At 47.1% G+C, this 19,088-nt stretch overlaps 1 long non-coding RNA gene across 1 annotated transcript; it reads right to left on the bottom strand.

Annotated features, from left to right (window-relative positions):
- Positions 1-5,847: 5,847 nt before the first annotated feature.
- Positions 5,848-8,741, bottom strand: LOC109550377 (uncharacterized). Its single transcript, XR_002176866.3, has 3 exons — positions 8,559-8,741; positions 8,048-8,217; positions 5,848-7,370 (listed from the first exon to the last, which is right to left on the bottom strand). It is a non-coding gene; the product is annotated as an uncharacterized lncRNA (long non-coding RNA).
- Between the last annotated feature and the right edge of the window lie 10,347 nt (positions 8,742-19,088).

Raw genomic sequence — 19,088 nt, 5'->3', positions numbered from 1 at the left:
CGTTGAGTTAAAGGGCTGGAAACCTTTGCATGTCCCTAGGCTGCTGACTGCCTCCTAATGAAAGGCCACAAAGGGCAGGTGTCAGCTTCTCTCTTCCTTGTCCATTGACGGGGGTCCACCTTATCTGGTGAAAGATTAGCCCCAGATCACCGCCTGCAGGAGGTCCAGGGTGCAATCAACAGTCGCATCTCAGACCCGCACACGTCAGAGTCAAGAGGGAGGCTGGCCTCAGGGAGTTCCCTGAGTCTTCGCTGCTTCACCTGGGGCCGCAAGCAAGGAGGTGTGAAGTTGAGTAAATGCCTGCTTGCAGTCTGCCCACTTCATCCTCTCTACTTAGCATTCAAGGAGAATCGCAGGCCTTGGGAGATGGGATGGTGGCTGGGAAAGGGAACAGTCCACAGTTCCAGTTCTGTCGTTGTGATTTCTACAGTTTGTGCTATGCTGATTTGAGAGCATGTGATTATTCATTGGAGAATAATAACCATTCTTCCTATAGGCCAGGCACTGAGCTGCTTTCATTATCTCAAATAAATGTCTCAAACCTGGGAGGTTGGTGGGGTAAGATCACAGAGCTAGGAAACTGAAGCACAGGAATTTGAAACCAAGTGGACTGACTCCAAGTCTTGTGCTCCTAACCGCTATACCCCCCTGCCTCCTGTTGAGAGAGAGAGAGACAGACAGATCTTGGAGCACCGGGGGTTCATCCCCAACACTCAGTGATGGCCATAATGGCGTCATCCTAAGGAAGCATCTGCTCCATCCTTCCTGCTCCAGAGTTCCAATGCTACTCCAGGAAGCAGTCCTGGAGCGTCAGAGCACCCAATCTTCATTTCTTTTGAAGCACAGGTCCTTTCTACTTTGTATTCTATTTCTGCAAAAGTCTTTTTCTTTCTCCAAGGCAGTAGATGCTCTTTGTAGACACGGGTCGTGTCTGGATCATCTCAATGATCTTCTTGGTGCTGGTAACCAGCCATAACTTCCTGTCTAGGCTTCCACTTCTTGGGCATCCGAAGTAATTTCCCCAACCTGGCCCTGGGGTCGCTTGCTCTGCTGGGCACATAAACTCTGTTCCAGGGCCTCGGACAACACCACTCTGGCCAGTGCCTCAGAACTGTGGGCATGATGTATGGACTCGAGTCCATCTGCAAGACCAATGGCCCTGAGGAAGTGGCACATTAAGTTAGGGAAGTGAGCTGTGACTCCAGGAGTCCAGAAAGTTCTGGAGAATGGCTTCTTCCGGGCCGTGTCTGGAGGCAAACCGGTCCCTTGGGTGACCCGCAGCCCTGGCTCAGCTGATTGGTTCAAGGCACAGGGAGAGGCGTGTGTGTGCAAGGCTCTGCCCAATAGGAGAGCTCAGTGTTGGACTGTGGCAAGTGGACCCAATCAGAGCTTCCCATGATCGGTACGACCACGCGGGGCACCCTGGGACCGGAAGTTCACATTCGGGGACCCAAAAGGTGGTTCTTCTGGGCCTCCATCTTGTCTTTGGAGGAAGGGGGCACTCCTCCTCACGCTTTCACGTGAGGCCCCTGGGAGGTTGTTTCAAGGCTGGTGGCATTTCTCCCCAACCCCCGACTCTTTCTTTAGTCCAACTGGAGGTCGCAGGTGTGCCCCTTGGTGGCCTTATCCGGGGAGGTTTGCTATTCCTTTTCCCTGACATGGTCTTTCCTGTGATCATACACAAGCCCCACCTGCTCCAGGAAGCGTCCTAGCACCGCATTCTCTTCTTATAAGAAACAGAGTCCTCTGAGAAGTTGAGTGACTTGCACAGAGGTGCACAGCTAGGACAGAACAGTTAGCATTCAGTCCTTGGTCTGTTGCCATAGCCTGCTCTCAACCAGGCACCTGTAGTGTCTCCTGGAAGCGATCCTGAATCCCGTCCTGTTTTGCACAACCCAGCAGCAGTTATCAGCCGTCGTTACTGAGTAGATTTCTCTTAGCTCCAGTTCACAGGCTCAGGGGGGTGAAAGGACTTGCTCAAAATTGCCACAGATGAGAGTATCAGAGCACAGTTTTGAACTCCTATCTGTATGAATCCAAGATCATAATACAGTATTTGGACTTCAAAGTAAAACTTAGCTTCTGATTACTGTTTTGTTGCTGAATATTTCGCCAGTGCTTGCCTTGGCTCCTCACAAACCTGAAGGAACAGGAAGGGCATGATGTCTATATGCTGAGGGTTTAGCATAGGGCTGAACGCACAACAGGTCACAAATACGCACTGGCTTGGTGAAAGCATTTTCTCTCCACTCTTTGCTTCACTGCATAGTGTCATGATTAGGTCACCCAAGAGACACCACTAGCCGCATGTGAATCCATCAATTCCAAAGGAGTGATTGAAGGAGGAACAATGAATGGTCAGCCTATTGCTTCATTGGCAGACCTGTGGTGAATTTCCAACCCTTCAAGGCTGTTGGCGAGGCCCAGCACATGGGAGAGAGTACAGGCAACTGAAGCAGAAATAAACAAATGGGATTACCTCAAACTAAAATGCTTCTGCGCAGCAAAGAGAGCCCATGGGGCATAGCTCTTGCTGTGAAACCACTCTTGGTTCCAGAGCAGGGAAAATTCCTTCCTGCCCACCTTGGGAGGGTTGGGCTCCCAGGGGCCGAACACCCAGGAGTCGAGGATTTTAATAGGGCCAGATGCAGGTGTGGTAGGTGGTCACGAAATTTTCCAGTCCCTTCCCCTCTCCTGGTCCTGTGACCGTCTCCACAGCCAACAACCAGTCATCCTACGTGCTGGAGTTCACAACACGCTTTCACATACGTGAGCCCATGTCCAGCCTCACAGCAATGCCTTGCAGGTAGGCATGGGTGGGAGGCGGCTTGACCTGGTGAAAGGATTCAGGTTGTAAAGTCCTCAGACCTGGTTCAGATCCCAGTTCCGCCACTTACTAACCTTTAGACTTCAGGAAATTTACTAAACTTCTCTGAATCTGGGCTTCCGTTGTCTATAAAATGGGGATAAGGATAGTCCCTTCATCATAGGGTGTTGTGGGAATTTGTGTTAAAATTAGGTATGCCTTAAACCATGATGATAGAGTCTGTTGCCCATTGGATACATGACTCACCCAAGGCCATCCAGCTCGTAAGTGGCAGATCTGGGGCTCACACTCAGTTCTCCTGGTCCCGCCTCAGGGACAGTACCAGGAGGTGCTTATTATATATTCCAGCCAAGCTGTATAGGATTGGAAAAGGGATTCAGGCCGTCCTGCAGCTTTTATCATGCTTCTCAGGAACAGGAGAGGGCATCAAGCTAGGAAGTAGTCTGGCACTCAGAGGAGGCAGCGTGGGGGCAGGGCAGGTGGAAGGAAGCAGGGACTCCCTATGATGCGCTTGCATCCTTTCCAGTCCCCTGCTGCCTAAGGCCTCCTTCCTGCTAGTCTTCTGCCTGGTGCTGGAACTTTCCAGTCTCTTGGTGATTTCCCTAGATGAATGCACCGCACCTCAAATAAGCTATTTGCCTAAATGATAGGATGCTCTTGGTTCATCCAATGAATGAATATTTATGAAGTCTCTACAAAACCCTATAATCAGGGCTGGAGGGCGGAGGTGCCAGACGAAAAAAGATCTGGGCCCGCAAGGGTCTTCCAATATAGCAATGGATCCAGGAAGCAGTACCGGGTGGCCGTACTGCTGTCCCCTCCACCTAATTCCTGGTTCAGACACGCTAAGGTTCTTTTAAAATCAGTGTCAGTCCCTCTGTTTAACTTGCATGCAGTGGGTGGAGTTTGGCTTCTTTTAGTCCCCAGGGGCTGTCTGGCTGGGTGGGTTTTGAGAGAGCCAAGAGCAGATAGCTATTTAACATTCCCTGGGAGAGGGAAGAATGAATCATAGGTTGTCTTGGGCAGTGCGTGCCAAATGGCCCTGTATCATATCAATCCTCGGCAGTGGTAGACTACCAGAGAAGAGATCACTGCAGCCTCTACGCCCTTGGCTCTCAGGCCCTACCCAGAAGGCAGCTGGTGTTCTGGGAAGGCAACATGTCAGGCAGAAGCTCAGATGCTTTTAGCCTCCTATTGGAGTCTTCTTGAGCCTATGATCTCCTTTGTTATAGGTTATCACCTCTATGGGATGTGACAAATTTGAGAATGTGCTATTTTCAAGGCCTCTTTGGCCCACTTTCTTTTTCTTTTCCCCCTTAAAAAGGAATGAGTCATTTTATTATCAAACAAGTAATACACATCTAAACAATTTGGAAAAGGGAAAATGTAAAAAGAATTTTTAAAAACCATATTTAGACCCACCACCCAAAATCAACCACAAGTTTTGGTATATTTTATTTGAATCCCTTTTATAGTATCATTTAATAAAGACCCCCTCCCCTTTTCCCTTGACCTGTACCCACTGCCCCAGCGCAATTCTTGAGTATAGGAGAGAGGCCACGGGTCAGATTTTGCCACCAGTGCCACCAAACCCCCAGAGAGGCCCTGAGACTGGCTTTAGCCCAGGAAGTGGGTCAAAAGTCACTGCCTCCTTATCAAAATATTAGCAAAGGCCTGAGATGCTTAATCACCATGCTGAGCTGATAGCATCTTTGCCTCCCGGTGTGACAGATATCTGGGAGGAGGGGAGGGAACCCAGGGCGATGTGAATATCTATCTCCAGCCCACAATCCCTTGGGAGGGGTAATGGAGAGGATGCACTCAACCACTTAGCGCAGTACCTGACCCATTGTAAGCGCTCAGTAGGTGGGAGCAGCAATTATTTGTGTCATCAATTATCATTAAAGAAAGTTAACTGCTACTGAGGGGGCGCTATACTCTGGCTACATCTAGAAAGGATTTGAAGCCCATCGTTTCAAATCCGAGTCCATGTCACACCCCACAAAGGTGACAATAAAGATAAAAAGGAAAGATTGGGTTTGGTGCCAGGCAATCTATAAAACAGAGTGCTGGACAGCTATTAAAACCATGCGAGTTGCCGTATTTATTGCCAGTATTTCGACTGCCGTGTTTAAGTGTTCAGGTGTGAAGCCAAGGGGACCTGTGAGCTTCTGTGAGTCACGAACTCCCAGAGCCTCCGTTCCCTCTCTGTCATCCCGGGGGTTGGGGACCCCTGCCTTACAGCACTGTCCTCCCTGTGGACTTGTTGAATGATTCTATGAGCGCTGGTGTCCCCAGGTCTGGCAATTGAATGAGAATCTCGGGAATAATGATACAAATACAAATCCCTGTCGCTCCAGCCAGCCCTCAGGCAGGTCTAATGCGGTGGACGGCAAACCTGCTTCGGGGAACCGTGGAGTCAAGGTTTGTAAATGAGCTTAGCACGGTTCTTGGCATTAGTAAGTGCTCAGTAAATGAGAACGATTGCTGTTACCAGCAGCCTCTGAGCTGTCCTTGAGCTCCCTATTCCTCACATCTGTTGGCGGACTTCATAATTAAGTCTAAATCCATCCAGTGCTCACCATGTCTACTGCCACAACCCTAGTTACTCCAGCGCATGCCATGTGGATTCCTGCGCTTGGTTTCCTTGCTTCCTCACTTGGTACCCCCTAGTCTAGTCCTCACCACGCAGCCACAGTAATCCTGTTTTTCAAATGGCTAAAATCAGATCTTGACACTTAAAACAAAATCCAAACCCTTCTCCATGATTTGCAAGATCTAGCTCCTGCCTGTCTCTACAACTGTATCTTGATGTCTCACTCAGCTCCAGCCACACTAGCCTTCTTGCTGTTCCTAAGACAGACCAAACTTGTTCTCACCTCAGGACCTTTGCACTTGCTGTTTCCTCTGCTGGATCCAGTCCAAGCCCGGCCCGTTCTCATCACTCAAGACTCAGTTCAAATGTCACTTCCTCCAAGAAGGTTTTTATGACCACCTTTTCAAATGTTGCCCCGACATATTGCATTTTCTTCTTTTAAAATTTTTTTATTTTTTAAAAAAATGTTATTGGAGTATAGTTGATTTACAATGTTGTGTTAGTTTCAGGTGTACAGCAAAGTGAATCAGTTATACATATACATGTATCCACTCTTTTTTCGATTCTTTTCCCCTATAGGCCATTACAGAGTATTGAGTAGAGTTCCCTGTGCTATACAGCAGGTCCTTATTAGTTATCTATTTTATATATAGTAGTGTGTATATGTTAATCCCAACCTCCTAATTTATCCCTCCCCTGCCCCACCTCTCCCCTTTGGTAACTATAAGTTTGTTTTCTACATCTGTGACTCTATTTGCATTGTTTTCTTTACAGCAGCGGTCCCCAACCTTTTTGGCACCAGGGACCGGTTTCGTGGAGGACAATTTTTACGTGGACAAGGGCGGGGGAAGGTTTCGGGATGATTCAAGCACATTACATTTATTGTGCACTTTATTTCTATTATTATTACATCAGCCCCACCTGAGATCATCAGGCATTACATCCCGGGGGTTGGGGACCCCTGCCTTACAGCACTATCTGAAACGAACTTTTAAATTTATTTTACTTTTATTGGTTTATGGCCTGATAACTCCAGTGAGGAAGAGGCCTTGTCTATTTTGTTCATTTTTATTCTCAGTGCCTAGAGAAAGGGCCTGGAAGATATTTATGGATATCATAAATATCTTCTTGAATGACTGAAGGTATTGTTACTCTTGTTATTAATATATTAAATTGTCTGTGGTAGGCTAAGGGTAAAATGTGGGTTTCAAAACAGTAGGTCGTGATTCTCCTTTTTCTAAAATTTCATTTCCAAAAGTATATACACACATGCAAAATTATACTTACCCAAATCTATATGTAAGTCTACAGGGGATACATCAAAAAGTTGAGTTTCTTGTTTAGAGTTAAGATGCATGTATTTAAACTCAGAAATAATCTATAAAACAATTTCTATTTTGAACAAAACAGTGTTTAAAAACTCTTTTTTTTTAACAAAGAGAGCAACCAACAGGAAACAGAGAGGGCTCGTTGCGCCTAGAACTTGGGCTTACAACATGAACCTCATATTTCACTTCATTTCCAAATTTTTTAATGCCAAGGAGGTATTGAGCTGCCCCAAGACAGCATATGTGTTTGTCCCAAGAGACACAGTCTCTGCTAGTGTTCGGCTCTGGGAGGAATAAAGCACAGGAGGAATCTCGAGGTAAGGGGCATTGTGTATCTTTTTTTTTTTTTGCGGTACGCGGGCCTCTCACTGTGTGGCCTCTCCCGTTGTGGAGCACAGGCTCCGGACGCACAGACTCAGCGGCCATGGCTCACGGGCCCAGCCGCTCCGCGGCATGTGGGATCTTCCCAGACCGGGGCACGAACCCGTGTCCCCTGCATCGGCAGGCGGACTCTCAACCACTGCGCCACCAGGGAAGCCCCCATCATGTATCTCGGTGAATAACGTCCTCGCCAGTGACACCGACACATTCTTCAGTGGCTGCTTATCCCATTCACCGTCTATAAAAACCGAGGGAGAATATCGTATCACAACTCAGCAAAGATATTTTTGCATGCAGCAAAACTAAAGTAACTTGGGTACATTGCCTAATACATGGCACTCTCAGACGCTCCTACGTTGCTAACAGCAGCATCGTGCCAGGCTGCACTCCAAGCACTTTATATACATTAACTGCTTTAATCCTCATAGTAACCCTATGAGATAGATACTGTTATACAGCTAGCATCATCCCCGTTTTACTGAAAACGTTCAGCAACACGCCTAAGCTTGCACAGCTAGCAAATAGTAAAGCTGTGGTTTGAGCCTAGGTGGGCTGGCTCTAGCATCCTGCATTCTTCACCACTAAGCAATACCACCCCCTGAACTAGGGGCTTCTGGGGCAGTTATGCATCTCTTTCGACTCACGGTGATTTCTGCGTTTCCTGTCCACCTGGATATTTTGACGCTCAACTGCTTTCATCGTTCGAGCCAGCTATGTCCCATATGGTCCTGTTCTTTATTGAGGCGTGGCTGAACATAGCTGGTCCACTAGGATGCGATGGTAGGAGCGTGGGTTTGGGGGACAGACTGCCTAGTGTTTGAACCCCAGTTCTAATACTTTTAGCTGCGTAACAAGTTATTTAACTGCTCTGCACCTCAGTTTCCGCATCTAGGAAATGGGAGAACTTACACCTACCTCTTGTGGGGGCTGTGGAGATTAACTGAGATCACCAGTATGAACGTACTTGTTCTGATGCCCGGCTCTATTGAGCAGGCACGTGATGAGGACGAGTTCTTCTCTGGGAGCCAAGTTCAGCAGCCATTCACTTATTCAGCTTCCTCTTCCGTGGGGAATAATCTTAATACCTAGTTCATAGAGTAGTTCTGGTGACTTAACACAATAATGTACGTAGAATGCTTAGCAGGGTACCTGCTACATCCTCCCTACTTAACAACCGTTAGGTACCCTCATTGTGATCATTGTGGTGCTGGCATAACAAGGTCGGTGAGAGAAGGGGCTCTCCAGAGTCACCTCACCTGGATTCTGGGGCAAAATTTCTTCACCTTTCTAAGCCTCGGTTTCCTGGTCTGAGAAATGGGATAATAATAGTACCAAATGTGACAGTGTGTGTAATGCTTTGGCACACTGCCCTGCAATGAAGCCCTCAGCTACCACACTTGCTAATGTATGTTTACCCAGTGCCTACCTGGTCCTAAGTACCCGTTCCTCTGGGGCAGGAGTTGCGCTGATTCTCCATCTGAGGGTCCTTGGCTTGTAGACCGCTTGGCCCGTGCCTGCCACACGCTCCACAGTAACCGGCTGTCCCCAGGAAAGCTAGCCGGGGCCCTGGCCGATTCTGGCTTGAAGCTCAGGAACGAGCACATCCTGATGATCCTGTGCTTGGCAGATGCTGCTGGAAAGCGGAGGCCTACCTTCAGGGCCGGGCCCTGGCCGAGGTCCAGAGGAAGCCCTTGGTCTTGCCGGCGCCCCGAGCGCGCATCGGCTTTGGGGCTGAACAGAGCTTCCTTTGTGCAGTGACAGCGGCAGGTAGCTATTTCTGGGCGGCAAGTTCCTCACCAAAGGGCAGCCATTGACTTAGTAACTGGGGAACTGCCGGGCTGAGACAGCTGGGCTCAGGGGCTGTTACTGCACCGAGGGGGGGACCCCAGGACCACACAGCTGGGGCCCCTCCACCCCAGGATGTCTGGTCCTCACACAAAGCCTGAGGAGAGATGAACCAGAAGCAGCACAGGACCAGGTGACAGATGTTATCCCCACAGTGGGCTTTGGAAACTTTGAGGAGGGGAGGGTTCTCAGAAACCCCGGAGTCCTCAAGCCAGCAAGTCTCAAGTTCATCAAGTCCTCACAGCAACTCCGCCAGGCAGGGCTTTTTTTTTTTTTAATTAATTAATTAATTTATTTATTTATTCATCCCACAAGCCGCTCAGCTTGTGGGATTTTAGTTCCCCTACCAAGGATTGAACCTGGGCCCTTGGCAGTGAGAGCTAGGAGTCCTAACCGCTGGAGCACCAGGGAAGCCCCCGGGCAGGGATTATTATCTCACCTTAGACGATGAAGAGATGATTCTCAGAGAGGTTGAAGTTGAGTGGTCCAAGGGTACCCAGCTGACTCCAAAGCCCTCCCTCCTGCCTTGCCTGGTGGTGTTGAAAGAAGAGGAAGACGAAGAGAGCCGGAGTCACTATTTCATCCTACTGAACGTTCAGTGAGCATTTACTATGTGACAGGTGCTGAGCCAAGCAATGTATGCGCATTGTCTCATTCAGTCTCAACATTGCCACTCTGAGGTGGGTACATTATCATGCCTCTAACAGAGGGGAAAACTGAGGCCCATGGAGGTTATTTGTCCCAGGGCACACCACTAGTAAGTGGCAGAATCAGAATTTGGACCCAAATTTCTCTGGCCCCCAAAGCCAGGATCTTTCCTTTCCATTTTCCATTACTCTTCCACATGCTGTAGAACCTGGAAGAATGCATTTCAGAGTCAGGGGTGGTGGCTGCAGTGGTTGAGGAAGCGGTGGGGTGGAGAGTGCTGGGGAAGAGGAGGAGGAACAAAGGCCAGAGGAGGCAGGGTAAATGGGGGGTTATTACTGTATACTGATTGAAGCAGGTTGGTAACATTGTGAGTCTCTCTAAAACCCATTTTAGTAACGTATAATACACTTACATACAGAAAAGAGTAATGTACATTATAGAGAAGTGTAGTGATCATGAATTTTCACAGACTGAACACTCCCATCAGCACCTAGATGAAGAAGCAGATTTCCAGTGACCCAGACCCCTCATGCCCCTGTCCTGACCACATCTAACCTCATCAATTGATCACATCTATTTTGTTCCTTTGCTAAATGAAACCACACGTCATGGATTCTTTTGTGCCTGGCTTCTTTCATGCAACACTATGTCTCTGTATAGCAAGTGTGTTCTTCAATGTTTTATTTTAAACATTTTCAAACACACAGCAAAATTGAAAGAATTTTACAGTGACTCCCACAAATCTGCCACCTCTATTCTGCTAGGAACCTTTTAGTGCACTAGCTTTCCTTACATATAAAGCTATCCCTCTATCCATTCATTAACATGTCTATTTTATTATGCATTTCAAACAAAGTTGCAGAAATCAGTTTCCTTCCTCTAAATACTTCAGCATGCCTGTCATTAAAGAGTTTAATGTTTGTTCACAATGTTTGTCCTGTTGATACAAAATTTATATATAATGAAATGCACAAATCTTAAGTGTGCAGTTATTGAGATTTGATAAACATATACACATGTGGAACCCCCAACCCGATCAAGATATAGAACATTCCCATCACCCCAGAAAGTTCTCTCCTGCCCTCTCCAAGTCAATACTCATGCTTACCACCTCCCACTCCCCCACCCCACACCTCTAGGCAACCACTTTTCTGATATTTTTCTACAATAGATTATTTTGCCTATTCTAGAAGTTCATATAAATGGAATCATACAGTATATACTCTTTTGCGTAAGGCTGCTTTCACTCAGCTTAATGTTCTTGAGATTCATCTATACTGTTATACATATCAGTAACTTGCTCCTTTTCATTGGGTAGTATTCTACTGTAGGAATGTACCACAGTTTGTTTGCCCATTCTCCCACTGGTGGATACGTGGGCTGTTCCCAGCTTGGAGCTATTGTGAAGAAGATGCTATGAACACTCTTGTACAAGCTCGTTTGGAAATATATGCTTTTATTTCTGTTGAATAAATACTTAGGACTGCGCTTTGTTATTATAAAAAACTGACATCCTTTTCCAAAGTGATTGATCATTTTCTGTTACCACCAAAAATGAATGAGAGCTCCAGTTGCTCCACTATCTTGTCAACATTTGGTATTGTCAGTCTCTTGAATGTTTCAGATAAGTATGTACTAATATCTCATTGTGGTTTTAATTTATATTTCCATGAAAAGGTGGATATAGCTCCATGTCAAGGGTCACAGCTTAGCGAGCAGAGTACGTGCTCTCTTGCGCAGACCACATCCTGTCCAACTGTACATGGCATCCCTGCTTCCCATCTTCCTGTCTAGTGGGCACAGTGAATAAGAGCCAGCCCTTGAGGTACCATCTTTATTTTAAAGAAAAATAGCATGTATAGTGGTTGAGAATGGCCTCTGCAGTCAGACTATCTGGATTCAGGTCCCAGCCCCACCACATAACAGCTGGGTGGTGATGAACAAATTACTTAACATTTCTAACTTGTTCTCTCAAATCTACTCATAGGTTTGTTGTGAAGATTAAGGAGATAATACACATAATATGCTTAGCACAGTGCCTGGCACACAGTAAACACTAGTAAATGTTAGCTGTTTTGTTATTGTTGTATCTGACTAGAAAAGTTATATATGATTATTGTAGAAAACTTAGAAAGTAAATAAAAGTAGAAAGAAGTTTAGAGTCATCCTAACCCCACTACTCAAAAATAACTGTTATTAACACTTGGTGCTTTTTTTTTTTTTATTTCCTACGTAAAATTTTTTAAAAAACACAGTTGACATCATACTCTATATACAGTTTCATTTCCTCTTTCCTATATTTAACTCGACATCATTAACATCTTGCCATGTCATTGCATATTCTTTGAATATTCTACACTTAAAGGGTGTGTAATGTTCCAGCAACAGATGTACCACATTCAGAATGTGTCCTACGTGTGTAAGGTGATAAGGCAGTGAGTTCAGGATCAATGACTCTAGATACAGTCTTGACTACATGGGATATTTCCTTAAGAAATTTTTAAAGCCATTAACAAACATTGCCAAATTGGAGCACCATGTTAAAAACATGTTTTCACTTTTCCCTGAACATAAATGTATGAGGCAATAAAAAACGAAAAAAAATGTTGTAAAGAAAAAAAGTGAGACCATATACGAATGTGAAAAAATATTCTACAATATAGAAAGTAAAAGGCTCTCCTCCCTCTCTCTACAATCCCACTAGTAAAGGACAATCACTTTGGCATACATGCTTCCAGACCTTCTTTCCGTACATATACAACCATAGGTATAAGTATACTAACCCAAGGGTATGGGGGGTTCTGGAGCCTGCCCAAGCCTGGTTCCAGTCCTGACTCTGGCATGTGTAACTGTGTGACCTTGGGCAAGTTAACTAGCCTCCCCGGGCCCTGTTTTAAAGGTCTCAGGCTATTGTTTCTGTAGGGATTTTCAAACATCTCCAAGGCCCTCAACCTCCTCAACCCTGGATAGCAGAAGGAGAGTGGATGAGCGCCCATTCTTGAAGCTGGGAGTCACCTGAGCCCCTTGGGCCAGACTTCCCTGCTGAACTGCTTCCCCAGACTCCCCACACCACGGGCAAATTTGGGGCCCCCCAGAACTGCAGCAGCTAGAATGGATTCACCTGGACAAATGGGAAATAGCACAAGTTTCCTATGCAGATGGGTGGCCCAATGCTCACTCAGGAGGGTGTGGTTACCTGGGAATAGGTGGGTGTCTGGGCCTCACGTACCACTTAGAGGCCCAATCAAAGTCACCCTGTCCCTGTCGTGGGGGTGGGTGGGATGCCACCACTTAGAGCTTCCTCAAAAACAGCATCACCCTCTCCAGCCCGGGGAGTCAAGCTGTGATTGTCACTGTGGCACAGGGGACAGCTCACCGGACTTCTTTTTTTAATTTAATTTTTACTTTATATTGGAGTATAGTTTATTTACAATGTTGTGTTAGTTTCAGATGTACAGCAAAGTGATTCAGTTACTCATGAATATATATCCACTCTTTTTCAGATTCTTTTCCCATGTAGGTTATTACAGAATGTTGAGTAGAGTTCCCTGTGCTATACAGTAGGTCCTGTTGATTATCTCTTTTATATATAGTAGTGTGTATCTGTTAATCCCAAACTCCTGGTTTATCCTGGACTTTTAAATAAATGTGGAGCAGGTCACAGTGAGCAGCCCTCTCCTCGCTTAGGTCTTCACCAGGAATCGCCAAATGCCACCTTCAGTTTACTCGCCCAGGATCCCAGTCACATGGGTGTTTTCATCACCTCTCCAAGCTGACCTTATTCAACAACACAGGGAAAATCAATGGTGTGATTAATTATTAATCAGTGGTGTGATGAATTGAACTAAAACCACAAGACACGCCCTGTTTTGTCTGGAGACTCCACAGAGCTGCCTCCTCCAGGGGGAGGGAACTGGGCCACTTGTTTGGCTTATTTACTTACGTGCGTGCATCTGGCCTACTACATCGCATAGTGATTCATTTCAGGACAGGTCCATGCACCCAAGGTGGAACCAGGCTGGGGAAGGATGCTGGAATCCGGGAATCAGCTTCCCTGTAACCTCAGCAGCAGAATTCTCCTGTTTTCCATTCACCCTCTCTCTCTTTCATGATGTGTTTCCTCCCCGGAAATCTCATTAACCCTGAGACTTTTTGAACATTTTCCCCAGGTAGATGGGGCTGGCCTTTGGAGGGAGGGGTTACTCAGGTTGAGTTTCCAGGAAAACCCCACGTGCTCAGGATGCATCTGTGGACCCCCGGGAAGGTTACATAACCTCCTCAAGCCTCAGTTTCCTCATCTGCAAGAGAAGTTTCCTTGTGGGGCGTTGCAGGGTTTCAATAATATGACACCATGTGCCAAGCTTGCTTCCGGGCCTTTGCACGTGCTGTTCACTCTCCCTGAGACACAATTCCCCTCTGTCCACCGCAGCCCTAGCCCCGTCGCTTGATCGACACCAACAATCTTTCCAGCGGAAGGCAAATGTTATTTCTTCAGAGAACACCCACAACCTGGTCAGGTGCCCGGTGAAGAGCACCCACAGTTCCTCCTACTTGCCCTCCCCGGCCTCTTCACAGCTATGATTTAAGTAACGTCCGCCTCCTCGGCCCATACTGGGGGCCCCACAGAGTAGGGCTGGGTCTGAGTGGCTCATCCCTCCGTCCCCAGTCCCTGCACAGGTCGGAGCCTTGGTTGGCACTCAGAAAACGTCAGAGTCCTTTTCAGAACCACGGCCTGTGGATTTGAAACCTCCGACACCCGCCTGAGGCCCTTAGGCTTGGCATCTTGCGGGATATAATTTGGGCGGAGGCCAAGGAGACTGCGGCAGAAGCCTCGGGGTTCAGCCTGGGGAGCCTCGTGGCTCTGAGCCCCAGGCTGAGCTCCCCTAGAACTTGGGGTTCAGTCTGTTCCCTGATTCTGTGGTCACATTACTGGTGGGCAGGCTCAGACAGGCCAGCTCTGAAGCACAGTCCACTGGGGCGGGCAAACCCTGGGCCTCACCCTGTACCCAGCACGCACACAGGCTGCTACATGCCTGATGAAACTCAGAGGGCTGCTTCCCCCATGCAGTTCCACCTTGTGTCCATTCCAGGAGAAAGGAAAGCGTCTGACAGAGAGTGTGGTCCCATCAGGCTCCTGCCCAGGAGGGAAAACACACAGACACGCAGGCTAATAAGCACACACGCGCACACACACACTCCACTCGGAGAAAACTCTGGAGCCAGGCCCAGCCCTCTGCTGTGGTTTTTCACGGGCCCAAATATTTCTCCTCCTTGGGTTACGGGCTGAGGAGGGTGGGAATCCTGATAAACATGGCCCAGGGCCACGGGGACCTGGCTGCCTGTGTGCCCTGGGCAGTTACACTGAGAATAAGAATAATGCCCACAGCAGCAGGCCTTTTATCAAAGACTTACTATGTGCCAGGCACTGCGCAAGGCTCTTGGGAGACAGTAATGAACAAAAGAGGTAAGAAGCTCTGCCCTCGTGCACTTATGGTTGGAGAGGACAGCTGATAAATGAACTAAATAAGTAACTTATATAGCGGGTTAGGTGACAAATCCTACGTAGGAAAATAAAACAGGAAAGAAATGTGGGGCTGGGCAGGGGACGTTGAAAGTCTAAACAGTGTGACCAGGAAAGGTCTCTCTGAGAAGGTGACCCCTCACGGTCTCACATAACCTTCTTAACAAGCTCTTGAAGTTATGACTATTTCATCCCCATTTTATGGATGAGGGAACTGAGGCTGAGAAGGGAAATGAACTTGCTCAGGACCTGTGAGGGCAGAGTCAGAATTTGAACCCAGACCTTCCTGACATCAAAGCCCTAACCTGCCCTGAGAGCCTGCCTGCCGGACCCAAGGCCCCAGCCTGCCATGCCCCTTGAAGTGCAGGTCTTCAGGACCCGGAGCTGTGTTCAAAATTCCAGCCGCTGGGTTACCTGAAGAGGGCCGGGCATGTGTCTCCAAGTCAGACCTGTTTGGGCTGGACAGCCCGGCCCATGAAAAAGTTCTTTTGTGCTTTCTCAAAGGGCCTCACAAGAGGGTTAAACACCCTCACATTAGTGCTAATTTGGGGCTGCCTTTCCTATTCAGCCAGTGACAAAGCCGGGTGTTTGCACAAGGGCCTGAGGAATGGGACCACACGCACTGCCAGGGAGCAGGCTCCGTGCCCGCAGCCACGCTGCCCTCGCAGGCACCTGTTTCTCTCTGCAGAGATTCCTGGTCTTCCTGCTCTAGCTCTGCCCCGCCGCCATCTGAACAAGCCTTTGTCCCCCCACCCATCCCCGTAAAAACCCACTGGGGAAGAACAGAAGCCCCATGTACAAAGGACACCGTTGGATCTTGATTCAGTTACGAACCCCCATCGACATGAACCAAAAATGTGTGTCATAAGGCAAAATGGAAACAACCTCATTGTTGTTGTCAAAGGGAGAAATGGTTAAATAAACGAGAGAACATGCACACCACAGATGTTTAAAAAGAGCGAGGCAGAGCTGAGGGCGCAGAGACACAGAAAGTGCTGCGCAAACTGCTGTTATGTGAAGAAAAAAATGGCAAAATAATATATATATATATATAGTGGGCTCTTATTTAGGCTAATTTTAAAGCAGTCCCGAGTAGGTGCCTAGAGCCTTTGATATGCTTGTAAACACACATGAGTCTGTTAAGAAGATTTAAAAATCATTGCACTTCGGTCAGAAAAATAATAAAAATACGTTATAAATGCTTAAAAATATAGAGGGTCTGAAAAGAATCCATCAAATTGTTAATGGGGAAGGAGCAATTGGACGCAGGTGGGGATGGAGAAATGAAGGCAGACTTTCAATGGTTTGTTGCATTTTCCCCTGAAAGTTTTAAAATGTTGGGAATATATGTGTGTATATATATGTATTTATGTATGACTATATCTGTGTGTGTGTGAGAGAGAAGTACTTTTTTTAAAATAAATTTATTTTATTTATTTATTTTTGGCTGTGTTGGGTCTTAGTTGCTGCGCGTGGGCTTTCTCTAATTGCTGCGAGCGGGGGCTACTCTTCGTTGTGGTGCGCTGGCTTCTCATTGCGGTGGCTTCTGTTGTGGAGCATGGGCTCTAGGCGCATGGGCTTCAGTAGTTGTGACACAGGGGCTCAGTAGTTGTGGTACGTGGGCTCAGTAGTTGTGGCTTGCGAGCTCTAGAGCGCAGGCTCAGTAGTTGTGGCGCACGGGCTTTGTTGCTCCACAGCATGTGAGATCTTCCCGGACCGGGGCTCGAACCCGTGTCCCCTGTATTGGCAGGCAGATTCTTAACCACTGCACCACCAGGGAAACCCGAGAGAAGTACTTCTAATGAAGAACTCCCGTTTTGTTATGCACAGCCAATTCTCGTTATTTGTGACAGTTACATCCTACGACGTTGACACGAACCAATGAATTGAATGAGACAATTCTGAACCAATGATCCTACAGGAAATACAAGGTTAAGTTCCTGCAAGCCTCTGATCACAATATTTTCATCCACTGATTAACATACAATCTTGTGTGTGTTTCTGTTTAAATGCATCTTATTTAATATAAATCGTTGACTCACTAACATCGACCCCAGCCTGTAACTCGTGGCCAATTGAAGCTTCTGACACACGTGTGTTCTCCGTAAGCCCCCTCACGGCTTTCCTGCTGTAGGACACCGGACAGCACTTCAGCACTATGCTTGGGAGCCATTTTAAACAGCGAAATCAGCAAGAAAAAGCACAAAAATGTGAAAAGCGTGACACCAAATAGCACACAAAAAGGATCCGTGTTTTTGTTTTTGTTTTTCTTTGCCAGCCGCACCGAGTGCTTGTGGGATCTTAGTTGCCCAACCAGGGATTGAACCTGGAGTCCTCGGCAGTGAGAACACGGCGTCCTAACCACTGGACTGCCAGGAGATTCCCCAGGACCTATGTTTACAGTATAAGAACTGACATAAGAAGGCAGAGCCACGGCCGGGAATGTGCTGCTGGGCGAATCAGGTTTTTGTCACTTTGTGCATGTCCCAGGATGATCACAAAAGTGCCTTGAGTATTGATTTGGAGATTACAAAGAAATTTTAGCGAGTAGGCATGTTCACAAATGGGGATTGACTGTATATACTTCAGCCTTCCTCCCACACCTGGGATCACTCTCATCTTGGGTTTTTAAGGTTCCATTTGGCTTCTGCAAGCTCTGTGGTGCTCACAGCAGACCACTGTCAGGCTGTGTGATCAATATCTGAGCTCAGTTTCCTCTCCCTTGCAGAGTCGAGCGTCTGCACACTGCCTAACACAGTGCCTGACATGTAGCAGGTGCTCAAAAACGGCCAATGTTACCATCACCACCATCGTCCCGTGATGGGCATTGGGGGTTCCACTGAGGTTTGGTAAAGGGCTGTTTACACCAGAACTCCAGGCTGGCATCCTTTTCACATATTCTTTGTCCCACCTTTCCCTTCTCTGGCTGCACCTACAAAAGCAGACAACAATCTGAATATTGGAACATTGAAGCCAATAAAATTACTTCCTAACACCAGGTTGAATGGGAACTTTTCCCTTTGAAATGATGGTCCTCTTCTCTTCTCTCCCATCACCTCAGGTGTGACCCTGGGGCTCTGCTCTCTCCTTGGGATTCCCATGAGTCTGCTTAGCACAGATCTCGCTGTTTATGGTTAACAGTAAAAAAAAAAAAAAAAAAAAAAAAGCTTCAGGCTCGGAGCCAGGATGGCAACTCACTAGGGCTGGGCTGCTGCTTACTCATCAATATTCCCTGTGCTCAGCACAGATCAGTGCCTTGTGAAAGGCTATCAGCTGAAAAAATAGGGCCCAGGAGTGAACGGAGCTTCCCACTCCAAACCTCCCCCAGTACCAAGTAGAAGGCAAAGAACACGTGTCAGCAGTGTGTGCCCAAGAAGCGGCCTCTCACTTACTGGTATTTTCAGCTTCGTCTAGTGTATCTAAACTCCCTAAATGGCCCTAGACACATTTTTTCACTCTAACGAAACTGTGATTTCATTAGAAATTTCACCCTAATGCAACCTGGGAGAATAATGTAAATTTCAATTTTTAATTTTAAGAAACTTTTAATACTGGAGAGAATAGTCAGAAAAACGAAGGGAGCAATGGACAGAGTTAGCACTCAAAATATATTTGTGGAGGGGTAGGAAAGGGAGGAGGCTAAATGCCTGACAACTGGATGACCAGACAAACTAGTAAATGAACCAATGCATGAATGAAATGGAACCCCTGTATCTCCCCCACACCTGGCCACGGCTGGAAAGGGAGAGTGGTGAAGGGAGTTGGCCAATATAGAACACGCATTAGCACAGCAGGTATACTTGCTATGTGACTGGCTCTGTGTTGTGCCTTTTGAATGTATTAACTAACTGAAACCTCAAGCCAATTTCTAGAAGATAATTAGTGCTGTGCCCATCTTACAGATGAGCAGACTGAGGCCCCTGAGAAGCAAAGCAACTTGCC

Source organism: Tursiops truncatus, chromosome 1 (genome assembly GCF_011762595.2).
Source record: "Tursiops truncatus isolate mTurTru1 chromosome 1, mTurTru1.mat.Y, whole genome shotgun sequence".
NCBI lineage: Eukaryota > Metazoa > Chordata > Mammalia > Artiodactyla > Delphinidae > Tursiops > Tursiops truncatus.
Note: the sequence above shows the minus strand (reverse complement) of the source record. Positions and strands in the feature narration are given on the sequence as shown.